The sequence below is a fragment of the Lepidochelys kempii genome, chromosome 1, assembly GCF_965140285.1.
Source record: "Lepidochelys kempii isolate rLepKem1 chromosome 1, rLepKem1.hap1, whole genome shotgun sequence".
NCBI lineage: Eukaryota > Metazoa > Chordata > Testudines > Cheloniidae > Lepidochelys > Lepidochelys kempii.
The window spans coordinates 211,106,993-211,133,808 of NC_136380.1; the positions used below are offsets into that span (position 1 = coordinate 211,106,993).

General features: G+C 46.3%; 1 long non-coding RNA gene across 2 annotated transcripts; it reads left to right on the plus strand.

Annotated features, from left to right (window-relative positions):
- The first annotated feature begins 245 nt into the window (after positions 1-245).
- LOC140898044 (uncharacterized) lies at positions 246-24,593 on the plus strand. 2 transcript variants are annotated; one of them, XR_012154903.2, is made up of 3 exons: positions 246-3,503; positions 4,125-10,505; positions 23,131-24,593. It is a non-coding gene; the product is annotated as an uncharacterized LOC140898044 (long non-coding RNA). The 2 variants fall into 2 exon arrangements; XR_012154904.2 differs by lacking the exon at positions 23,131-24,593 and having other exon boundaries at positions 4,125-9,630; positions 10,308-10,621.
- The last annotated feature ends 2,223 nt before the right edge of the window (positions 24,594-26,816 follow it).

Consider the following 26,816-nt stretch of genomic DNA (forward strand, 5'->3'; position numbering starts at 1 on the left):
CTGTGAGCTCAGCGCCCGTTGATGGGCGATAACGGTACAAGCGGAGGCAGGCACCCGTCGGAGTGACGCGGTCGCGGGGCAGACGGGCCGGGCCCGGCGCCGCGCCGCGGACGGTTAGGCCCCGAGGCGAGTGGCCATCGCGGATCGCGGATCGCGCAAGCGGGGCGCGGGGCGGAGGAGGGCGCGGGGCCGCTTGGCTGAGGCGCACGAGAGAGCAGTTTGTCTGTGCAAAAAGCCGGTGAGCGGCGTATAGTGGGTCCGGGAGGGTTCAGGGTCGGGGGCGAGACTAGGGCAGCAGCCCAGCGGGGAGCAAGGGCCCCGCTCCTCGGAGGAGCGTGGAAGTGTGTGTAAAGGCGTCTGAGGATCTGGGCCCCATCCCGGTGCGGGAAGGAGGGTGGCTCCATGGACGCGTTCCTGGCCGGCTGCCGCAGCGTGCGGATGCTCTGCCGGGTCATTTCCAGGAGCAGCAACGCCTTGCCCAGCTAGCGGCGAGGAGGGTGCTGATGATGGGAAGGAAAAGGAAAATTCAGTCTAGACTGGCCTGGTATCCAGTCACAATCAGAAACAACTGTGTGCCTGTCGGGATTCATCTCGGGCCCTCCCAGGCTCCCCGAGGGGTAGTTTTCATCGGACTAAAGAGCCCTGGCAGCACTGGGGAAGAGAGTGGAAATATTTTCCTAGTACTTTCCGGGGGGAGCTCTCACAAAAGCGTTGGGGACCCTGACAGCACACAGGGAGAGGAAGAACACAGGACTGAGAGTAGAGGATGGGAATGCTTTCCTAGCCTCGGTGGTGAACACTTTTACCAGGGTGGGACAGGTGCAGGGGTATTGTTCTCACCTTGTGACCTTGGCTCATGCCCTCCAGGAGCAGTGTATTTAGTAGGTTCAGACAGTGGATGATTCAGTCATTGTCTCTTAATCAGTGGTTTGATCTGAGGATGGATAGGGATTTAGTATTAATATAGGAAATGGATTGAATGGAGCCGTAACCTTGTGCGGGGGGAAAGAGAGAGGAGGGCAGACAATAAGATACCAACTGACATAGCCTAGCTATCAATGCAGCCCAGCCAGACCCTGAGGCAGCCTAGGAGCTTTTGCTTACCTTTTTGCAGACCACGTGTTTTGGCTTGTTCAGATGTTCTTTACTACAGGCACAAGTTCTCTGCAGTCCCATCTTTGAAGTCTGTCTCTTAGATAGAAATTTGAAATTATTCCCCAATCATTTCTCTCTTCAAAGTCACTTTACAGGAGACCCCAGTGCAGCTGTCATATCCCTTTACCAGCTCTCTACTAATTCCAAGGTGCCTCAGGAACTAAGTGTCTCTTCTGTCTCCCTTCACACCAATGACAGCCAATGAGCTTTTTGCTCGTCACAAGGCTGAAAAGGTGTCTCATGAGTTATAGTCCAGGAGACCAAGAGGGAAATATGAAATGTACAAAAGGGGATTTATATGTGGTCATCCAGCTGCTCTGTTAAGGATGGGAGATAAAGAGGCTCAGAAAAGTATAAAGGGGGTGACTACAGACAAAACAGGAGGCTATTGAGAGGGTAGCTACAACAACAGGTGGAGTATGTGTGTGGAAAATGGGATGCAATACCTTTTCTTCAAGGGTTTGAAATTCCAACTTTTTTATTGAAGTACAAGAATCATGCATCCTATTTAGGTCACAGGGGCTCCCAGGGAAACATTAACATAGTCATGTCATCTGAACTGAGTGCGTTGTGGGAGATATTTAGTAAAAAGAATCAGAAAGTCAGTAGACTAAGCCCTTGAGGCTGCTCAAGTCCCCAAAAGTACTTGCCTCACAGAACTTAGTCTACACAGTACGATGCCTGCTGCATTTCAGATTCAGTAAAATAAAGGCACCAAAAGGAAGAAAAATAAACTTTGGGGTAAGCAGGACATCTGAATATTGTGTGTGTAACTACTGCAATGGTGGGCAGAGGGGAAAGGCCTGGAGAGGTGGGTGACTGATTGAGAGACTGAATGGCTATAGACCAGTGATTCTCAAACTTTTTTTTCCATGGACCACTTGAAAATTGCTGCGGGTCTTGGTGGACAACTTAATGATCTTTCCAAATGTTGTTTGTACCATTAGCTAACTATTGTAAAACACTTTGGATAAAAGCGCTATATAATAAAAACATCATAATAATTGTTTTTTTATTCTACAAATAAAAGCACACAACTCATATTTTAATATCAGTAGTCTTACCTTTCTAATGCAATGAATGTGCCCTCTCCCCTGACACGGCAGCCCCTGAGCTGGGGTTAGGAAAGAGGGGGGGTCTCTCCCCCACCACAGCACCCACAGAGCTGAGGCTGGGAAGGAGGGGGGTCTCTCCCCGGCAGCCACAGCCCTGGAGCTGGGGAAAGTCACCTCTTTCTCTGGGAACCACAGCCCTGCATGTCCCAAATTCCCCCCACCCCCTCTTCTCACCCTACTACCCCCTCTCACTGACCTCCTATCCCCCCACAAGGCTTACATGTGAATTTCCTACAGGGTCTTCTACAGGTGTGTCTTCACCTTACATGTGTGTCTTCTACAGGGTCCAGGCACCTAATTAGTGGAGCCGCCCCAGGCGTGGCTCCACTAATTTGAGGATGGCTCTTCATTCTGTCGTGTGCGGCCGCCCAGGTGCGCACCTTAGAGGGAACTATCCGCATACCACCTGAATGGAGCTTGCAAACCATTGGTGGTCATAGAATCATAGAATATCAGGGTTGGAAGGGACCTCAGGAGGTCATCTAGTCCAACCCCCTGCTCAAAGCAGGACCAATCCCCAACTAAATCAAAATGGTCCATGGATCACAGTTTGAGAACCTCTGATATAGACAGATAAATTAATATATAGAGTATAGATACATAAGACTGGGTCAGCCCAAGGGTTTATCTTGTTCTGTATCCAGCCTCTAATAGTAACCAGTGCCAGATGCTTCAATGACAGGTGCAGGAAACTCCCTAGTGAACAATTACGGAATAACCATCTCTTTTGTTTTGTATTCTATCTAACATAAGATCAGATGTCCAACCCTGTTTTGACTTATAGCGGTAGAAGTGTGAAATACCTGGCCACACTGATGTATGTGGTTTGCACAGCACACTCACATTCTGCACAATTTACGTTTTAGTTTTTTAAATACATTTCTTGTCCTCAGATAAAACATTGAAAATGTGACCTGAATGTAAACTGTTGTAGGGATGTCATCCTGAGGCAGCAGACAGCCTAAAACAAAAACTCAAATGTGTAAACTTCCTCACCTTCCATTAATATCAATGGTGTGTTAACATTAAAGCCTAATCATTATGTTTTAAATGTCAATTATTTCATTTCCAATAATTTTAGAAGATGAATGGGAATAAAACCCACTGCATGGAAGGACATACAGAAATATGAAAGAAGAAAAGTCCCAGGGACAGAAGCAGGAGACAAAGAAAGAATGGAGGATGGTAGAGCAAAGGGAGCAGAATTTATTGTCTCATTCACTATTACTCAGAGTAAGGCATTGAACAAATATAGATAATGAAAAGATTAGTTTCTACATAAACTTTCTACCCTGGTTTTCTGTGGACAGTTTTCACTGTTGTCAATGGGAGATCAGCTGTGGATAGAGGCAAATATTTTATCCTAAGTTTATATCCCAGCCCACACACCATAATTAAAAACAGAACTTGGCCCTCTCTACAGAATGAGGGAAACCCCTCTGCTAGGCTCTTGGTCTCCATGAACTCATGGGGCAGTAAAGTTTCCTTTTGTCAGTTTTAAATGTGCTGCCTTTCTATTTCACTGACTGTCCCTTGTTATTACATGAGTGAGTAAATATGGGTGCCCAATTTACCTTCACTAGGTTGCTCATTAGCCTTGGTACCTTTAGCCTGGTTGCCTCCATTAATCTCTTTGCTAAACTGAACAGTCCCAGTCTTTTCAGTCTCATGGAAGTTTCTTCTGGTCTTTTATCACTGAATTTCCTCTATTTCTTCCATATCATTCTTGAGATATGGTAGCCTGAATTAACAAAATGTTCCAGGTGAAGGTGTCCCATTCATTTATGTAATTCAACAATAATGTCAGTATTTTTTTCCATCCCATTCTTTACATTTTGTTGTCTTTTTTGACAGTTGCAGCACAGTGAGCAGAGGTTTTCATTGTCTCCATAATGATTCAGATGGAATATACAGCAAGAATCATGGGATCATAGAAGATTAGGGTTGGAAGAGATCTCAGGAAGTCATCTAGTCCAACCCCCTGCTCAAAGCAGGACCAACCCCAACTAAATCATCCCAGCCAGGGCTTTGTCAACCCGGGCCTTAAAAACCTCAAAGGAAGGAGATTCCACCACCTCCGTAGGTAACTCATTCCAGTGCTTCACCACCCTCCTAGTGAAATAGTTTTTCCTAATATCCAACCTAGACCTCCCCCACTGCAACTTGAGACCATTGCTCCTTGTTCTGTCATCTGGCACCACTGAGAGCAGCTGAGCTCCATCCTCTTTGGAATCCCCCTTCAAGTAGTTGAAGGATGCTATCAAATCCCCCCTCAATCTTCTTTTCTGCAGACTAAATAAGACCAGTTCCTTCAGTCTCTCCTCATAAGTCATTTGCCCCAGCCTCCTAATCATTTTCAGAACATACTCTCTACTCCTCTGCCCAAAGGCATTCACCTTACCATTACCAGAACTGCCATGAGCTCCAGACCATATACTGCCACCTTAACACTAGCTCCCTCAATCTAGCACAGGGGTAGGCAACCTATGGCACGCGAGCTGATTTTCAGTGGCACTCACACTGCCCGGGTCCTGGCCACTGGTCCGGGGGGGATCTGCATTTTAATTTAATTTTAAATGAAGCGTCTTAAGCATTTTAAAAATTTTATTTCCTTTACACACAATAATAGTTTAGTTATATGTTATAGATTTATAGAAAGAGACCTTCTAAAAAACGTTAAAATGTATTACTGGCATGCGAAACCTTAAATTAGAGTGAATAAATGAAGACTCGGCACACCACTTCTGAAAGGTTGCCAACCCCTGATCTAACATTCAGGGTCAAGGTTGTGGTATGTGGTCATAATGGTCACTCTGGTCTTTAAAATCTATGACTTTTCAATGCTTAAGTATTTTCCCTGATTAATTGAGAACCCTACAAGGTATATGAGAAGTTCAAATTATTTATTTTAGTGTGCATTATATTGCATTGGTATGCATAAATTTCATGGTGCTACCTGGTCTACCTTGTTTTGGTTCCTCTGATGTTCTGCATAATACTCTATGGTCCTGAGTTTGCTGCAGTTTCCACGATATGCATCTGATGAAGTGAGCTGTAGCTCACGAAAGCTTATGCTCTAATAAATTGGTTAGTCTCTAAGGTGCCACAAGTACTCCTTTTCTTTTTGCGAATACAGACTAACACGGCTGTTACTCTGAAACAATAATTTTGTGTAATCTGCAAAGTTTTGTAACCTCACTGCCCACCTTCCTATTCCAGAAATTGTATCAATATATTAAGCAATAATGGTCCATGTACAGAGACTGGGCACCCCACTGCTAATGAAAATTAACTCTTTTTCTCTTCTCTTTGTTTTCTCTCTTAGCTGCTTTCTAATGCATGACAGAACTTCATATCTCATCCCATGATTGCTTAGTTTTCTTTGGCTTGTCTACATAGTGGGGTAATGCACTCTATGGGGGTGTGATTTTTAAAGTGCACCAATATATTGCACATTAATTGGTCTGTGTAGACCCTGCTGGTGTGCTTTAATGTAGTGCTGTTTGAAATAGTGTTAAAGCACACTAGGGAACTTTAGTGCAGAGCAGCAGAGTCTACACAGACAATCTAATGTGCAGCATGTTAGTGCACTTTAAAAATCACACCCCCATAGAGTCCATTACACTACTGTGTAAACAAGCCTTAGTAGCTTCTGACATGGGACTTCGTTAAAATCTTTCTGAAAATCCAAACAAATTATAGAAACTGGTTCTTCCTTTATCAACTATTTTGCTGACACATCCAAAAAATTCTAATAGATTAGAAATGTGGTTTTCCTTTGTAGACACTGTAGTGTATAGTCCCTAACATATCATGTTTGTCTAAGTGATTTACAATTCTGTTATTAATTATTTTAATTTTCCTAGTCTGAGATACTGCTAATTCCTGGCTCATCCCTAGCTTCTTTAATAAAATTAGCTGCATTTTCTTCTTTCCAGGACCCCTATTACAATAGCTGGTTTTAATGAGCCCCTTTTAATTCTTCAATTCCATCAGAATTCTTGGATAAATTCACTTACAAAAATCTTAATTAAAAAGGATGATGATGCTGTCACACAGCAGTGACTTTTTATTGTACCCTTTCAAGATGTGGGACTTCAAAATGCCAGACTTGTCCCTTCTGAAGTGATTAATATTTCCCTAAACTCTGGGAAACTAATTTTAGGAAAACTCGTAATGCATATTTACCCTCTTTCATTGTGGTTGTGAAGCTGGAAACAATCAGTTCAGTGTGTCGAGCATGATCTGTGTAGTTCTTGCCAAGGATTTGTGGGATAGGAGAGCTTAACTAAGCATTTCAGGTTTTCTAATGTTTGAGTTTGGGGATCTGAGATCCCACATTTCAGAAAGGTAGAAGGAGCAGAAGGCTCTTGGTTGAGCAGCAACCTTAACTCAATCGTAAGGAAGTGTTACCCAAAATTGGGCCAGCTAGTAAGCTTAGGGAGGACTAATCACCCACCAGAGTTTGGCAGAAAGCAGCACATTTATTATACTGATAGCTAAGCTGAAAAGAAGGGAGTGGGGATCACACTCACACTCGCATACTCACGCTCCCAGGACAGGCACGTCAGGATCCTTCAAGGTAAGTGTCCCACAGCGCAACGAAGGTAAGTCTTCCTGAGGCACGATGGAACGCAACACGGTGAACCAGTGGCCAGGCGGTCCTGGCGAAGGGCCTTCACAGGAGGTACAATGTTGTGAGTGCACTCCTGAGCACATGGCCCCTTCCCCTTTTAAGGACCTGCTCCTCATGACCTGCAACTAGAGATGACTTGGCCACGTCTGGTTGGTCACACTCCACCTCGTGCAGTGTCCATGCATTGGGTGTGTGATTTTGCCTAATCAGAGTGCCAGACACCTTGTCTACCTTGGAGCTCTTCTGATCTTCCAGCTGTTCAAGCAGCCCATTCATCCCACAAGTATTCCAAGAGGGAGGGGGAAAGTCACTTCACAGATATTCAAAGAAGGAGAAGAGACAAAGGGGCGAGGGGGAAGGTGTAACAGACCTTTTGAACATACAGGTTATACAGAGCATACAGATCACTGCTGCTCCTACAAGAGGAAGTTATTTGTAAGTGAATTTTATTTGTTTTTTAATCATATGAATAAGCCAGGCTGTCAGGGGTTCTGACATGTCAGGAAAATGGGTTTACTCACTTGTGGATGGGATATAAAGTTTTCACAGACCATATTAGATGTTGCCTTGAGTTTCCAACTTTCCCTCAGTGCCATCTTTAATGAGAGTGCTTCAGAAAAAATCCACTATTGGAGAGAGCCTGCATACACAGTGGCTCTTAAGAGCTAACATCAAATGAGACAGCCCACTCACTAGTGACAATTCATATATTCCCAAGCCAGAAGATTCACAGATTCCAAGGCCAGGAGGGACCAGTGTGATTGTCACACTGTCTGGTGTGGCTGGCGACTATGAATTCCTACTTCAGGACAGACTGTCAAAAACAGGCAGATACCCCAAACTGGTGGTATGTTCTATAATTAGATGTCACCAAACCAGTAACAAATGTGAACTCCTGGATCTACTATAACAGTTTCACCGTGGAGTCCAACAGTCCCCTTAGACTCTCCAGTCTACCGTGCTACTCAAGCAGACTGGGCTTAGTGATAATGGTCACTTATACCAAAAATCACACCATATTCAGGTTGCTTCCAGTCCTAAGAGACCAGTCACTTACCCAGATCGACTGGTACCCTAGATCTTACACCAAAGACAGTGCCTGTAGCCAGTCCTGTAAAAAACTACCTGAAGGTTTATTAACTAGGAAAAAGAAATGAGTTATTTACAGATTAAAGCAAGCATATGTATACACAGAAATGAGTTACCATCTAAATCCTAAAAGTGACAGAGTTGTAGTGATCTGTCAATTCGAAATGGCTTTCAGGGCAGAACCAGGAGGTAACCCTTGGGGGATTTCTGTCTTCAGTTTGGTGTCTCTGGCCATATTGGATTAGGAAAGAGATATTGACCATCAGTTTATTGAAAATGATACTTTCCATCCTTTTACAATATCAAAAGAAAGGTTCAATCTAGAGACTAAGAAGGAGTAGCAGTCTATCCACTTGAAACATGCCATCTATTTGGCCCTGATGCCTGCACTTCCCCTGATCCATGTGAACTGCTTTAATTTCTCCAAATATTATCCTGATTGCCAAGACCTAGGACAACAGTATATGCACACCTGGCCAGCAAATTTGAATTAAACACAGATTCCCTATAAAAGAAATAGGAGGAGGAACTAGGCCAATTATTCTCTGCTAACCAATGGAAACAAATTTTAGTCAGTGCTCCAAACTGTTCCTTGGACCTCCATTTAAGATTAAGCCAGCAGAAAATCATACAGAGGATGCATTGGGCCCCTCTCTGACCATTCAGAATAGTCAGAAAAATGTTGGCACTGTGATTCAATATGTACTAACTGAACCCATATGCTCTGGGAACGTTCCTACACTTGTATGAACAGAAATTAGTTGCAGAGTTAATTTTTTCCTGTCAATTAAAATTGTGTTACAAGCTAAACATGCAATTTTAAACCTAATGGATGTTAATTGGAAGTTTTGAATAAATCTGAAAAACTTTGGTTAAACAGAGCACTAATAATTGCTAAAAGACTAATGGACCAACAATTGAAGATTGGAGCATAAACTTCATAATATTGGCCACCATGGAAAGAATTGTATACCATAACAGAAATATCAAAGAAAAATTTTCAGAGATATGGGATGAGTTCCTGGAAGTATCTGAATGATCCTGTTAAATGTATGTCCCCCTCCTCCCCCTCGCTTTCCTCTTTACCCACTTCCTTCCCTCTCTGTATCTATCCCTCTTCTCTGAAATTTGCTTCTATTCTTTATCTTAATTTTTCTTTAAGTAGTTGGATTTTATTAATTGAATTCTGTTTGTAAATTGTGTAATACAAATATTTGATTTTATATTTTAATAATTCATGATATATAATTAAATGTTTTCTGTATAGCTAAGATTAGGTAGCAAATAGTTAATATATTATGAGAAGTTATAGATTATGAGAAGTGTATGCATAATTATTTGTTTTTTCCTCTGTGTGTGTGTGTGTGTGTGTGTGTGTGTGTGTGTGTGTAATTAATAAAATATTAGTAGGAAAAAAACCCCCAAGACTGTTCAGAAAGCTTCAAGCAGGGACATTCTTCCAGAACCCTGAGATTATTATTGGTGATATGCAAAAACCAGTTCTGATTCTGGGGGACCCAGCCTACCCCTTGCTTCCCAGGCTCATCAAGTTGTACACCTGCCACCTCAATAACACCAAAGACAGAATCAATTACCAGCTCAGCAGATGTAGAATGACAGTTGGATGTGCTTTTGGTGGGTTGAAGGGATGCTGGTGGTGTTTACATACTAGGTTGGATCTCAGTGAGAGTAAATATCCCAATGGTTATAGCTGCCTCTTGTGTCCTGCATAATATCTATGAGTCAAAGAAGGAAAAGCTGCTCCCAGAATGGAGGTGGAACTATTGTCTGCCGACTTTAAACAGCCAGACACAAGGGCCATCACAAGAGCTTAATGTGGAGCTATGTAGTTGAGGGAGGCTTTGAAAGAACATTTTAATGGTCAGCCACAGTAGTCATAGAATCATGGAATATTAGGGTTGGAAGAGACCTCAGGAGGTCATCTAGTCCAATCCCCTGCTCAAAGCAGGACCAACACCAACTAAATCATCCCAGCCAAGGCTTTGTCAAGCCGGTACTTAAAAACCTCTAAGGACGGAGATTCCACCATCTCCCTAGGTAACACATTCCAGTGCTTCACCACCCTCCTAGTAAAATAGTGTTTCCTAATATCCAACCTAGACCTCCCCCACTGCTACTTGAGACCATTGCTCCTTGTTCTGTCATCTGCCACCACTGAGAACAGCAGAGCTCCATCCCCTTCAGATAGAGTTCTGTGCTAGACTGTTCTTTGGGCCTGGAGCTTTGGGTGCTGTTAGGAACTGTGTGGTGCTTGACATATAAATATGACTGTATTTTCCTAATCTATGCAGTGATGTAGCTGTGTCAAACAACCCCCCAATTTCTCCAAGCTCATCATCAGAAGCAAGCTCCTCACAGACCAGGATACACCAACTCAAAGTAGTGCCAGATCCTGCCAGAACAACAGATGCAAACGTGCAGACTTATCTCCACAGCCACCATGGATGGCGGGTATCATAGGCTGAGGGAGGCTGTTCCTCCCTAAACAGGCAGGTGTAGCCCCGCCCATGCTCTACCCCCAAGACCCTCCCTCCTGCTTGCTCGGCATGACGCCAGTCTCCTTGTGGGGTGGCACCGGCTTTGGCCGCGCCTCCTGCCCTCCCTATGCTCCAGGGCTGTGGGGGCTGAGGCCGGGGGGGGGGCTGCAGCTACACTGCCTGCCTTCCTGTTGTTCCAGGGCTGGGGGTAGAGGGGGCACTAGCCTGGTGCGGGAGCTGATGGCTGGGGTGGAGGGAGCTCTTGGCTCCGGCGGTGGGGGACACAGTAGGGGCAGGGGTGGAGGCTAGCCTCCCCCAGCCAGCGGTTCATGCGCCACCCAGACCTGCCACAATGATCAACACCCTCCATAACATACCTTTCAAGATCCAAGGGTCCTACACATGCCTATCACACACAATATGTCATGTACCTAAATGCCCCAATAGCAACTATGTGGGTGAAACCAGACAATCACTATGCTCTCAAACAAACACACAGAGAAAAATGACAAAAGACGAAAAACACCTGTTGGTGAAAACTTTTCACAAAGTGATCATTCAAAGTCTGACCTATCAGTCCCAATGCTCAGAGGAAATCTGCACAGCACTTTCCAAAGATGAGCGTGGAAGCTTAAATTCAAGTTTACTAGATACTAAAAATCATGGACTGAATAGAGAACCACATTTACGGCTTATTACAACATTCTGTAACCCACTAACAACCATCTCCCAGCTGTTTCCTCGCCCCCGTCCTACCTATGACTAGAGGGGTGTTAACGGGCACTTCACTGTGAATGGTCCCTTGAAATATGTGTTAACTAATGCTAAACAATCTGTTCCACCTTGTATTTAGCAGTGAGTTAGTTTCTCAGACCTGAAGAAGAGTTCTATGTAAGCTCAAAAGCTTGTCTTTCTCACCAACAGAAGTTGGTCTAATAAAAGGCATTACCTCACATATTTGCCTGAACCTAGGAATGCTGTGGTGCTTCCTGTAAATTTACAAGTATTGTGAGGGTTTAGTACTCCTATGCATTCTGCAATACATGTTGTGAAGTAATACAAATAATTTTATTCTCCAAAAATTGAAGTTTATTGAGTGGCAAAAAACAGTGCAGAAAAACAATGGCAAAAAACAGGAAGCAATGCAACACAAACTTTTAACATAAATTAACAGAATGGACCTTTAAAATTGGAAAAGCAGCAAACATTTTGGTCCATTTTAGTACACAAATGTATTCCACTGTGGCTACACATACATCAACTGTGGTTCTCTCGGGTCAGTGTATATGAAGCTAGGGGTTTCTTTTCTGTCACCTGGTATGGAGCGGAAGGGGTAAGGATGTGGCCCATGATGCCACATGGTTTGTTGGGGAGCATAGGGAGCTGCTACCATGGAGTTTTCCAAGAATTGCAAAGGGTGGGGAATCTAGAATTTTTGGATCTGTAGATCAACCAGGGTCTGCAGCATCTGGGTTTGTTGCCCGAGAAGACCTATTATGTACTGATGCATCTCCCTGTCCTTTCCTGTTGTTCGTGGTCCAATGCCACACTGGCTTGCCAGATCTCACTGACCATGTCCTCCCTAGTCCTCTTTCTGTTCCTCATCAGGGCCAAGTGTTCTGCAGGTGTGGAGGGGGCACCCCTCAAGGCTGCAATGGCAGCAACTGCTGATAAAAACAGACAGATGTATCATTAGATTTACAGTCACAACACAAAGGGAAACGTAAGTTTCAAAACTCCCTTCCCTTATTCCCATGTAAACTTTCAATAAGACATGCTTACTGACACTTCAGCACTGCTCTCCAGCACCAACCATGCTGAATATGGCCCACTCGGTGAGCAGGCAGAGCAGGGGAGAATTTTGGTTGCATGAAACAATAAATTTTCAGCCCCGATTCCATGAGTATGTGCCTAGGATAATGGCACTGAATATTAGCTCTATTTTCCACAGGCAGTGGTGATTTTGGCTGATATCTCACTCCTGGTGGTAATAAAGGCACAGCGAGCACAGCTACTACTGGTGTCCTGTGTTCCCTCTAAGCTGCTTGGCCATGCGGCCTCCCAAGAGTCAATCAAGTGCCGCACACTTGGTTAGCAGAGCACCCCCTCTCCCCCCACTGCTCTGCAGCTGCATTGCTCCTGCCCTCTGCCTTGGAGCCCTTGGCCAGCTGCTCCTGAGACCCTCCTGCTTGCAGTGCAGAGTCAGGGGAGGAGGAGGGTGGTGCTAATGTCAGGGTGTCCCCATCCCCCCACCCATGTACTCCATCACCACAGAATGGGGGAGGGGGGAACAGAGCTCAGGAGCTGGACGGAGCTGCTGGCCAGGGGCGGGGAGTTGTATGGGCCCCGTGGTGCGTGGCCTTCAGCAAATTCAGGGGCCCATCTGTCGCCCCCGCATGCCTTCCCCGAGTGTCTCTGCCTGCCTTGAGCAGTGGGCAGCTACCCCCTGCAGCTCCGTGTTGTGCTCCCTCACCAGCCACTGCTGGCTACAAGGGGACAGGCTGAGGCGGTTGCTGTGCCTGTGGAGGGAGGAGGGAAGGAGGCGCATGGAAGTCCTCCCCAGTCTGGCAGGCAACACCATGGGAGAGGGGCTTATACTGGCTGGACCTCCTGAGCAGCAGCTTGGGGGGGCTTGGGTGAGTATCATGCTGGGGGGGGCCTGGTCCTCCCCCAGAGCTCGCTGCTGCTGGCGGGGAGAGGGCTGCAGGGTGTCCTCCTCTCTGGCCCTGAGCCACAACCCCAGGGCAGCCTGTCTGCTGCACCCCAAACTCCTCATTCCTGGCCCATTCCCATGCCCCACACCCCTCCCACACTCCAACCCTCTGTCCCAGCCCAGAGCCTGCACCCAGCACCCAAACTCCATCCCAGAGCCCCTCCCTCACCCCCGTCCCAGAACACAAACTCTATCCCAGAGACCGCATCCCTCCCACACCCAAACTCCCTCCCAGAGCCTTAAGCAGGTGTGGGGGAGGGGGAAGGGTGGGGTGCGACTTGGACCCATTCTGGGCTTCTGCAGTTTCCACATTATGCATCCAATGAAGTGAGCTGTAGCTCACGAAAGCGCATGGTCAAATAAATTGGTTAGTCTCTAAGGTGCCACAAGTACTCCTTTTCTTTTTGCTAATACAGACTAATACACAGCTGTTACTCTGAAACCTGTATATGTGTGTATCTCTCTTTGTCTCACACACACACACACACACACACACACACACACACACACACACACGAGTCTCTCTGTCTCACTATAGCAGGGCGGTCACCCCACCCCAGTTTGGAAGGGGTTGAAATCAGCCCTGGTAAAGGGCTGCTCCGGGGAGCCAATCACGAGCGGGCTTGAGGCAGCCAATCACAGCCCAGCTGGGCCAGTATAAGAAGGGCTCCTGGGGAGAAGGAGGGGAGTCTTGCTCCAGCAGTGGAGCAAGAAGGATCTAGCTGCCTGGTAGAGGCAAGGGTACCTTGACTAGAGCAGTACTGGAAAAGGGGAGCTGAGCTGGGGAGCTCTGGCCTGGCAACTTCCCAGGCTGAGGCCTTGTGGCAAAGGCCTGAGGAGGTACTAGGGCTGCAGGGAGGCAGCCAGAGCAAGAAAAGGCAGCAAGTCTAACCCCCTTGCCAGTGATGAGTGGCCACTTCAGACTGAAGTTTGCCCCTGAGAGAAGGGACTAGATGATGACTGGCAGTAGCCACTGAGGAAAGGTGGGTATAGGAGGGTTGGGGTTCCTCTGGGAAGGGAAACCCAGAGTGTGGGGACTCTGCTGTGGGGCAGTATCTCAAGGTAAGGTGATCTGGGAGGGATGCGGGGCCTGAACTGGTGGAGATAAAAGGACTGCAGAGGGGCAGGTAAGGAAAGGGGAGAAATTGGCCAGAGGAGGGTGCTCCTGAGCTGGATGAGCTAATTCCTGGACTGACCAGCAGGAGCCACCATGCTGGTGAGTCAGTGCTGTTACTCACACATACTCTCTGTTTGTGTATGTGAGAGACGCACACACACAGTCTCCATCACACTCACCTCCCAACATTGTGGTGGTGTTTGTTGTTACTACTTCCTACAATACACACAATCTCTGTAATTTTATTCTTTCAAAGTGCTGTTTTTTAGTTTTTTGACTGGTCTATGCATTTCATAACTTTATTTCTCTCATGCTTAAATTTAATTCTTTGAGTAGAGAGTTCTAAAATACCTAACCTGTCCTGGCTAGAGTAATTATCCCTATGGTAACTTTTAAACAATATATATGATATCTAGGTTTCTTCTTTGAGTGCTTGCTCACATCTGTTCCATTCTAGGTGTGCACACATGCACAGTTGTCAAAGATTTTTGCCTTAGTAGTATCCATAGGGCCAGCTGTGGCACCCTGTGGAGTGCCATGCCCATGTGGTGGTATAACAGGCGCCACCAGCCCTACACTCTCTCAGTTCCTTCTTACTGCCCAGGATGGTTGGTTGGAGCACCTGGTCTTGCTTAGCAAGAGCATTAGCGATGCTTCACTGTTTAGATCATTCTCCTTTGTTATTTAGTAGAGTGCTTAGTTAGCTGTAAAGTGTTTTAGTAGTTGTTGGAGTCCCAGGTGGGACTTTGTCCTGTAGTGGGGCATGCCCTGCTTCCCAGGCTTCAAGCGGTGTTCTGAGTGCAGGTGGCGGATGCCCATCCATGACCCTCATGAGAGTTGTTTGAAATGCCTTGGGGAGTCCCATAGAAAAGACAAGTCCTGGATCTGCAAAACCTTTTGCCCAACTCAGAAAGAGCGGGGCATTCAATTGAGGGCCCTCCTCATGAAGGCCACTCTACACCCAGTATCAGAGTCCTCGCACTCCACTCCTGGTACTTCAGCATCAGCACTCAGTACGCCGCCAGCACCAGAATCCACCTGACACTCTTCCCCTTCACTGGTACTGCAGAGGAACCTAAGCTAGGCCTTGTGTCTGCAACAGAGGTTTTCAGGGGTGCCGCTGTGGTCAGACCCCCTAGCCTGGCCAGTGCCCCAACTCCAGGGAGCAGTAGGGGGTCCCAGCCCATCGCAGGGCCATCTGTGCCCAAGGCAGGCCTGGTGGCCAGCACCACTGAAGCCTGCCTACAGGCAAATCCTGCCAAGACACCTGTTCAGGTGACCAAGCCACTTATGGGACCACCCCTGAAGGCAGTGGAATGTCCCTGGTTCCCATACCGCAGGTGTCGAACTCCGGAGTCACAACGCCAATCCTCATACTCCTGGTACCGACTATCCTCCCACCAGAGATCGCCAAGATGCCAGTCACTATCGCCTCACAGATCTCCCAGGCATCGGTCCCCTCCAGCACGAGACCCTTCCTGGTTGTGGCACTAGTCACTGGGGCTCCGGTACCATTCTTTGGGCAGACACCAGCCTTCACCTTCCCCATACCAGTTGCCAATGAGAGTCGGTTGACAGACTCAGTCTTCCACAGCCCTGCCCTGGTCACCAGAAGGACAGTGGTCCAGGTTGCAGGGACACTTCAAGCCCTTCCCCTGTAAAGGGTGAATTGTCTCTGAGCCAGGAACCACCAAGGCGCATGCAGCACCGGCAAGGGGTCAAGGACAATGGCCTGCCCAGTGCCAATACTGAAACCCCTGAGGGGTGCCTGTTATGCTGGCACTGTACTCCCACTGCTCCTCCCAAGCTGCATCGCATAAGCTACCTCTGGCACAGCCAGGACTGATGTCAGAGCAAGGGACCAAATCCGAAGCAGCGACTTCATGGGAGGCCCCAGCGATATCTGGGGAAGAGGATGACGATTCCGGAGGGTGAGGCAGTGGCAGGGCCCTCGCAAACCTGTAGCCTCACCCCCAATGACTTCAGGGAGCACCAAGTCCTACTTAAAATGGTGGCGGCCAACCTGAACTTGGAGGTTGAGGAGCTAGCTGAGGAACCTGATGATCTCTTCAATGTCATTCCCTCCTCTGTCCCAGCCTGGGTCGCATTGCCCGTTCACCCAGGAGTCCGAAAGATTGCCAAGTCAGTGTGGCAGACCCCATCTTCTGTTCCACCCACATCCAAGAAGGTGGAAAAGTACTATGTCCCTGCCAAGGGGGATGAATACCTTTACATGCACCCTCCTGCAGGGTCCCTGGTCATGTCCACTGTCAACAAAAGGGACAGGCAAGTGGCACCCCCAAAAATAAAGATGCCAAGAGGTTGGACTTTTTTGGCAGAAAAATTTACTTAACAGCCAGCCTCCAATTTAAGGTCCCTAATGATCAGGACCTACTTGGCAGATACAATTTCAACCTGTGGGACTCAATCAGCAAGTTCAAAGAGAACCTCCCACAGAAATTTGCCACTATGGTGGAAGAGGGCAAGGTGGTAACCAGAGATGTACTCCAGATGGCCTGTGATGCCACAGACTCAGTGTCCAGGGTGGTCACCTCTGCGATAGCCATGCAAACAACTCTCTCCAGGACCTCCCTTTTGAGGAAACAGGGCTTTCTTGGAGGTAACTGATGCAAGACTCCATAGCCTTAGACTCTCAGGCCACCCTCTACTCTTCGGGTCTGTATACTCCTCAGCAGGCTAGAAAGCCATTCTGCCTTCTGCTGTTGTCGAGGTCTTGGGGTACCCCTCGTTTCAGCTCCTACAAAAAGGACAAAGATGGTTGTGATGTTTCCGTCCAGTGTTATCCAGACTGGTTATCTGCTAGGTCACTCCAATCCTTGACTCTGGGAGCCAGCCTTACCCTGCTCTGCTGTGAGAGCCTCCCCACTCCTGGGCTGTTCACGCACAGCCTCTGGCATGTAAGCTGCTCCTTGGATTGTGCAACCAAACAACACTAGCCAATATCTCCGGTCCCAGACACAACCCTAGGAACCTCTGTCTTGCAGTGTCCCGTTATGCCCACTGGATGCTGCAAGCTTACGAGTTTATCAATTTAACAAAGAAATTGATATGTACCAGGCTTGTTATCCCAAGGAGAGCCTCTGACACACTTCAAACCAAACACACTGCTTCAGGTAGAATAAACAAATTTATTAACTAAGATTGACTTCTAATCACTTAAAATCTAAGCACAACAAGTCAGATTTGGTCAAATTAAATAAAAGCAAAAAGCATTCTAAGCTGATCTTAACCACTTTTAGTGCTCTTACAAACTTAGATGTTTCACAGCACAGGCTGGCTGGTTGCCCTTCAGCCAGGCTCTCCTCTTTGATCAGCGCTTCAGTCACTTGGTTGTAATGTATGTAGATGGAAGAGAGAGAGAGCATGGCAAACATCTCCTTTTTATCATGTTCGTTCTTCCCTCTTGACTTTGCCCCCCTCCCCCTTCAGAGTCAGGTGAGCATTACCTCATTGTAGTCCCAAACTGACCAAAGGAAGGGGGGTGACTCACTTGAGAGTCCAACAGATTTTGTTGCTGACTTGGCCAGTTTCCTCTGTTCCTGTAAGACTGGGTTGGGTTTGTCCCATACATCCCCTGATGAGGTGTGAACTACCCCTCTGCTCTTGAAGTTTTTCCTGGGCTTGTTTTAAGCCATGAGGACACATTTTCAGCCTCACAACTATATACATGAAATTACACCTATAACAATGCTCAGTGCATCATGAGCCTTCCAAAGACACCCAACATGACATCCTTTACATCTCATAAGGATGAACATAGGGGTGTAGGGTGTTCCCCCTCCCCCACCCCAAGTTACAGAGCATCACAATGGGTTTTAAGCAACACCACCAGTCGTCATCTCATCTACCTGCCCAGCCTAGTCCTTCCAGGGACCAGGGCAGCCAAAAGGAGTCATTTTGAGGGTGCGCCTGAGGATGACACCCCAGTCAGTGCACCAGATCTGCTCCCCATCTTCCTCAACTGCCTTTATCCTTTCTGGTTGGCCTGGACTCATATCACCTCAGACCTCCAGGTGCTTGATACTGTTATCAGGCAACCCTGCACTTTATAGCCGACCAACCCTTCCACCCCCCTTCCCCGTCCCTCTTCAGAGACCCTTCTCACAAGCAACTCCTTGTTCAGGAAATCTTAACCTCCTGTGCCTGGGGCAGTGGAAAAGGTTTCACAAAACATGGAAGAAAGAGGATTTTACTCCTGCTACTTCCTAATTCCAAAGGCAAAAGCAGGGCCTCAGACCTATTATAGACCTATGTTGCGTCAACAAGTCTCTCAAAATGTTGAAGTTTTGTATGGTCTTCATTCCCTCCCTGGATCCAGGAGACTGATACACATCCCTCAGTTTAAAGGATGCCTACTTCCATATATTCATCTTACTAAGGCACCAGCATTTCCTCCATTTCACATTGGGCCAGCGCCGTTTTCAGTTCACAGCAATGCCCTTTGGTCTCTCATTGGCCCCAAAAGTGTTCAAAGCGTATAGCACCAGTGGCCACTTACCTGCGATGTCAAGGAGTCCAAATCTACCCATACCTCGACAACTGGTTGATAAGGTGTGGATCAGGTATGGAAGCATCTAAATTTGGTCTCTTCCACTTGCTGCAACTTGGGCCTAATAATAAATGACAAAGTCAACCCTCACCCCAGTGCAAAATATAGAATTTAATTGGGGTGGTACTCAACTCCACTTGGGCCAGAGCATTCCTATCTGAGACTCAATTCCAAGCCATGGTGGACCTCATCTAGTCTCTGCATGCCAAACCACTCACCACCGCCCACCACCTGCCTGAGACTGTTGGGTCACATGGCAGCATGTACTTACATGGTCTGGCAGGTGCGACTCTGCCTCAGGCCCCTACAGTCGTGGCTGGTGTCGGTCTATGCCCCCAATCAGCACAGCATGGGTGATCAGGGTTCCTGACAGCGTACTGTCATCTCTCACCTGGTGGCAAGATCCCACATTGGTGCAGGAAGGAGTCCCCCCAGTCTCCCGAAGCTTTGGATCTGGGTTGGGGAGCCAACCTGGATCTCAATACTCAAGGCCATTGGTCCAGTCACGATCAGCCCCTGCACATCCCTAGCCTGCCAAGCCATTCTGCCTCACGTACAAAACAGGGTGGTTCAGGTCCTAATGGACAATGTGGCCATGGTCTTCTATATTAACAATCATCTGCGCTCTGTCAGGAAGCGCTCTGGAATTTGTCTGCAGCCTGACATCCACCTTGTGGCCATTCACCGCTCAGGAGTCAGGAACACTTGGCTAGACCACCTCAGCAGGACATTCTTGTCTCACCACGAGTGGTCCCTCCATCTGGAGGTGGTCAGTTCTATCTTCCACAGGTGGGGAAGTGCCTAGGTGGACCTATTCACATCCAGGCACAACAGAAAATGCTATGTCTTCTGCTCGTTCCAGGGCAGGGACAGGGGATCCCTGTTGGACACCTTCTTGCTCCCGTAGTTGGGGGCTCTGATGTATGCCTTCCCTTTGGTGCCATTGCTGCCCAGGGTCCTCATGAGGATCAAGCAGCACAGGGTGATGGTCATCTGCGTAGCGCTGGTGCGGCCGCACCAACACTGGTTCAGCACTCTGCTGGACCTCTCAGTGCTGCTCAGGGCAGACCTGTTTGTTTCAGAACCATGGCAGGCTCCTGCACCTGAATCTGGCAGTGCTACATCTAACAGTTTTGCTCCTGTGTGGCTGAACGTGCAGGAGTGGCAGTGCTCATCCAAGATCCAGCAAGTAGAAAGTAGGGAAGTAGAAAGCCTTCCACCAGGGCCACCTGCCTCGCCAAATGGAAGCGATCCACCTAGTGGATAAGGGGTGACACAGGTTTGGTCACAGAGACCCCCTTGGGACTGTCACCTGATGTGCTGGAATTCCCTCTGAGCCCATTTTCCCTGCCAGCTTAGGACTCCAGCACTCTGCCTTGTTGAGCCAGACACACTAGCTTGCTGCAACACAGACCCAGGTCTGGTCCATGCCCCCAAAGCTGCAGACTTTAACCAAAAACTGCTTAGCAGGTTCCCTATCTCCATCATCTTGACACCCAGCTCCCAATGGGATCTAAACCCCAAATCCATCTTACTCTGTATAAAGCTTTATACAGAGTAACTCATAAGTTTTCCGCCCTCTATAACACTGATAGAGATGTACCGCTGTTTACTCCCACTCAGGTATTAATTACTTTAGGTTTACTATTAATATCAGTTAAGTATAAAGAGTAGGATTTAAGTGGCTTCAAGTAATAGACAGAACAGAGTAAGTTATCAAGCAAAATAAAGCAAAAATCATGCAAGTCTAAGCCTAATACATCAAGAAACTAATTACAGGTAAAATCTCACCTCAGATATTTCAATAAGCTTCTTTCACAGACTAGACTCCTTCCTAGTCTGGGCCCAATCCTTTCCCCTGATTCAGTCCTTGTTTGTTTCAGCAGACCATCTTAGGTAAAAACTAGGGGTTTTCTCATGACTGGCAGCCTCCTTCATTCTTTCCCCTTTTATAGCTTTGGCACAAGGCAGGAATCTTTTGTCTCTCTGGGTCCCCACTCCTCCTCCTAAATGGAAAAGTACCAGATTTAAGATGGATTTCATTACCAGGTGACAGTCACATGTCACTGTAAGACCTCATTCTTCATTACCCATGGGCTGGCCCACGAGCACACAGGAAGGCTTTCAGGTAAATAAACGATTCACAACAGATTGTCCTAGTCAATAGGAGCCATCAAGATTCTAAAACCCATTAATGGCCCACACTTTGCATAATTATAATTGAATCTCAGAATTATACTTCATATTTCTAGCTTCAGATACAAATGATACATGCTTACAAATAGGATGAACACACTCAGTAGATTATAAGCTTTGTAATACCTTACAAGAGACCTTTTGCATAAAGCATATTCCAGTTGCATCATTCATATTCATAAGCATGTTTTCATAAAGCATATGGAGTGCAACGTCACAAGGAGGTCTGTCCTAAGCGAGCCTTGTTGCAGCTTATTCTAGACTACCTCCTGCACCTCCAAGCTCCAGGGCTTGTCGCTGTCATCCATCAAAGTCCATCTAGCAGCTATCTCAGCCTTCCACCCACCGCTCAAAGGCAGGTCGGTTTTCTCTCCGCATAGCATGACCAGATTCCTTAAGGGCCTGGAGCACCTCTACCCACGCCTCAGGGATCCTGTTCCTCCGTGGGACTTAAATCTGGTGCTGTTTCAGCTCACAAGCCCCGCTGCAAGCCTCTGGCTTCCTGCTCTCTCCTTCTCCTCTCCTGGAAGGTTGTGTTCCTGGTCGCAGTGATGTCGGCCCACCAGGTATCTGAGATTCGGGCGCTCACCTCAGAACTGGCTTACTGTCTTCTACAAGGACAAGACCCAGCTAAGACTGCACCCAGCCTTCCTTCCCAAGGTAATCTCTCTGTTTCATTCAAGCCAAATTTACTTATCGGTCTTCTTTCCAAAGCCACATAAGTCGGAGGAGGAGCACAGGCTGCATGCCCTGGACGTCAGATGAGACCTGGCCTTCTATATTGACAGGACCAAGCCTTTCCGTAAGTCAATGCAATTATTCATCGCTGTAGCCTCAAAGAATTTTTTTCCTGGATCACTGCCTGCTTTCACTTTTTTGCTATGATCAAGTAAAGATGCTGCCCTGGCGATAGTCACTGCCCACTCTAGTCACTGCCCACTCTAACAGGGCACAGGCTTCTTTGGCAGCCTTTTTGGCCCAAGTGCCTACCCAGGACATCTGCAGGGCGGCCATCTGGTCGTTGGTCCATACCTTCATGTCCCACTATGCACTTAACCAGCAGGTCTGGGATGATGCTGGCTTCGGTAGAGCAGTACTTCAAGTGGTGAACTCAGAGCCCACCTCAATATATACTGCTTGTGAGTCACCTAGAATAGAATCGACATGAGCAAGCACTCGAAAAAAAAATTATCTACCTTTTCGTAACTGTTGCTCTTCGAGCTGTGTTGCTCATGTCCATTCCATTACCCGCCCTCCTGCCACTCTGTCAGAGTTGCCGGCAAAAAGGAACCAAGAGGGTGTAGGACCAGTGGTGCCTGATATACTGCTGCACTGAGCATGGCACTCCAAAGGGCGCCACAACCGGCCCTATAGGTACCGCTATGGCAAAAATCTCCAACAAGTGTGCACGCGGGCACACACAAACCTAGAATGGAATGGACATGAGCAACACCTCTCAAAGAACAACAGTTACAAAAAGGTAGATAAGTTCATTTGTTTCTACTGGTGATGCACATCCACACATTATCTTGATATTGGTGCACATAATTCATTCCGCACATAGATGGGGGGAAAAATTAGAGGGAACATTGCTGGTGTCCCAAAGCTACCCGGCCCCACATGTCACTAGCCTGTTTACTGAAATGGCGCCAACCAATGTCATCATTAGGGTGGCATGGGAAAATGTCCTGTTGTAGTAGTAGGATTTTGTTTGTATTTTGTATGATTTAGAAGGAAGGATAAAGAATAATGAGATAATGTAGCATGTATTAAATGTATTGGTGTAGGATTTGATCATATCCTGCCAGCCACCCTTTTTGAATAGCAGAAAGGAATGTCCTAATGGGCCATTTGGTAAAAATGCATCAGCTGGAATCTGTGTCTGGGCTGACTTCAAGGCAGTAACAGATGTTTTAAGATCATTGCTTTTGTAGGTTTAGCATTTTAAAATAAGTAAAAGAATGCCATGATTGTTTTATTGTGCATTGCAACTTGATGTTTGTTTAAAATGTTGTGTAAATTCTATTTGTGTGTGGATGAGGAATGTATGTGTAAAGAGAAGTCTGAAGGCCATCGCTGAGTCAGATGTCTGAGGGAGGAACTGGAGACAGACGCAAGTGTGCCAGGAGGCTGCAACACACCCCTATTGAAATGTCAGAGGAGGGCAGATTGACAACTCTAAAGATGAGACATACACCTATCAAGGGGGACAAAATACCTGGGATAAAGAATGAGAAGGACAATTTAAGAAAAGAAGCACTTGTCAAACAACAATTGATCACAGCATGATGGTGCAAAACTTTAGTCCCAATTAAGGAAAATCCCTCTATAAACAGGGGGCCTTGCCATGAAATTTTGGGTTTGTCCTGCCAAGACTTCCCTGGAGCCAGGGCCAGTGTAACCACTAGGCAGCCGCTTAGGGTGCTAAGATTTGGGGTTGCCAAAAAGCAGTGCCCCCCCAATTTTTTTTACACTATTTCTGGGAAATGAATGAATAAAGAAACGTCATTGAACTTGCATTTTAACTTGTCGTTCTCTAGTACATTACAGCTATAGCCTACGCCAGGTCTGCGTTACGGGCACAAGCGTATTGCTTCACTATGGTACAAAGTGGCACTGACGTCATTTTTCTCATCGCGCGCAGCCATTACCCGTTCTGACAGGCTGTTTATCATGCTATGTTTACTAGTTTTTGGAGGTTGTTGACTGAGGCTAACTATTTTTGTTGAGTTGTTTCAGATCTAAGACTCTGGCAATTACTGCTGTATCATTTCGCTAATACTTTCTCAATTGTGTGTGTATGTTAAGTATTTGAGTGTATGTTTATCATGTACAAATATCCAGCTGTAGGTTGTTGAAATTTGTCATTGATATTGTCAGTTGTAGGATGGAGTATCCACCATTCTAATTTTATAAATTAATAATTGGATATTCTAAAGGTAGAATAAAATGTAGTAGATTTTTATAGGAAGGAAGGAAGTATACATGACTAAAGGGTGGATTTCCTATTACAATCAACATTGCTTAATTTTAAGGAAAAGTCATCTTGATCTCTTAATCAACGTTTACATCAAACAGTTGATAGAGAATACATGTCACTAACTGAGTCACTATTTGACTATCCTCTACTTTTAACAGTGAACAAGAAAAAGAACTGATAGGAATAAAACTTCATATTTTGTTTTCAGTTGACGCAGCCTCATGGCAGAGGAAAAATTTGTTGATTAAAAACATACATGCGAACATCAATGTTGCAACAAAGACTTGTTGGGCTATCTACCTCGTCAATAGAACATAACATTGCTCGCAGCATTGACTTGGAGGAACTTGTTTCTAAATTTGCTAAACTGAAAGCGTGGAAAGTAAATTCTAAATTATAACATGTTACTCTGTGACCGTGTATTGTGTATAATGTATGTGATTTATTTCAAGAACCATGCTATGTTGTGCAAAGTGAAAACAATAACAATGTCAACACTGTCCAGGTTATTCATTTATTTTCATTAAACATGTATACTAATGAAATTTTCAAGCTGAACATGTATTAATTCTAATGAATACCACATTATGCACTATTCATTTTTGAAAGTTTATAATAAGCAATGCTTTGGGGGAGGGGGGTGTAAAGTGGAAGTTTTGCCTAGGGTGCAAAATATCCTTGCACCAGCCCTACCCAGAGAATCATGTCATGACTGATGGAACCCAGCTCCTCCCTACCCATGATCAACCTAGCTGGCCACTAGATTGATCTGGACTCTGGACTGGTAACTATAACATTGACTGGCAGAGGTAGGTGTGTGTGTATTTAATTGTATCTTCAATAAACGTGATGTGTTGCCTTTTCCCCTGAAAAAGATCCTGTGTGCTTCTTATAAGCATAACACTGTGGAGGAAAAATTTGCCCATACCCTGTGCTCTGCAGTGTCTAGCCCTCTCCTGAAACACTCAGAGAAATAATCAGATTTGTTTGCTCCTTTAAAGAGACAAAAACCAACAGCTTGCAACTCACTGGAGTTACCGTTCACTTGAATTCAAATACAGAGCTGGGTTAGTTTTAGATTAAAAGTAGAACAAGTTTATTAACAAAAGGAAATAAGATTTTTAGTGAGTTCAGGTACAAAGGATAGAAATGGTTAGAAGCAAATAAAAGTGAAAAGTACTTTCTAGAGGCTAGGACTTAACAAAGCAAGCTACAGCCTTTGTTCAAGGTAGTTTTCTTACCAATCTTCCATATAGCACAATGGCTGACCACCACCCTGGTCAGCATCTCCCACAAAGTCCAAAGTGTTCAGTTACTTTGTCATCTTAGGTGAAAGATCACTTGGGTTCTCTGCCCCTCTCGTCCAGTGAGCCTTTGAAATAGATTCTTCTGAAGACTACCCCCCTAATATAATGTTCGTTCAAGCTCTGAGGAAGGTGCCATGGTGTCTCCTGGTGAAGAAAGCTCCAGTCTGGTTTCTTCCCCAGCTGATATTTGCTAAAATGCAATTTGATCTGTTTTTTGCAATCTCCTCCCCCAGCTGCCCTGATGGTCCTGGTTACCTTCCATGTAATTTGCATTTCCGGTCCTTGTTTCTTAATGTACATTTGAGATGCCTTGCAGGTGGCTCTACCACAGTCCTTTGTCTCAGGTGGAGTAACTTTAGCCTCACCTGGCAGACACAATGTCCAATATGTTTGTAATTTTGAATTTCTCCTCTGTACATAAATCACAATAGTAATTATCAGTACATTATTAACTTTCTATTGATCTTTACATTACAGTTTTTAGATACAAATACATTAGTAAGTTGGGGCACATTCAGCCGATCAGGCCAGCTGAAACTTTCTACTGGCTGGACCCGCCCACTGCATCTCCCCTTTCTTGGTGTTCATAGCAGGGATCTCTGTCTTGGGCTCTTCCAAGGTATCCACGATGGTCTGCAAGGTGGCCCGCAGCTTGTTGTAAAGCAGCAGGTCTGTGTCTCAGCACCACATTGATTGATGGCCTCCCTGTGCTTGCAGGATGCCCGATTAAGTTCCTTCTCTTTTATGTGACGCTGCTGCTGCTCCCTGACATATCTCTTTGTCTGCAATCTTTTCACAGTTTCTATGACCCCTGGATTTTACAATGGTGACCAGAGTGGTCACAGCTGCAGGGAATGGGGCATTGTGGGACAGCTGCTGGAGGATTGTTAGAGTCAACACAGCTCATGTAGTGTCTTCACTCCCTCTTTCTCCACCTCAGAAGGTCGACCATGGATTGACGCTGTTCAGAGAGGTGGTCTTACTGTGTCTCCATAACAGGGCACTTACACTGGCTGGAGAAAAAATTGTGTACCACTACAAGCACAATTGTTCAACACAAGACAACTTACATAACCCTAACGTTGTAGGGTAGACCAGGTCTAAGAATGTGATCCACAAAGCCAGCACGTGAGGCAGGGAGGTGCCTGAGATCGCCAATGGTAAGATGTTGATGAGAGCATTGTGTCCTAAGCCCTGCTACTTTCACAGAGCCAGGCACCTAAATCCAGGCTCTACGGAAGCATCTATCTCTGCTAGCTGTCCACAAACAGGAACCCCTCTCCTGGAGTCAGGCACATTAGGTGTTTCTGGCCTCACTCCACACAAAATGGCCACCCACCTTAACTTTTAGGCCAGTGGTTAGAGCACTCACATGGGAGACCAATGTTCAATTCCCCCCTCTGCCTGAGGTAGCAAAAGGATTTGAATGGGGGTCTCTGT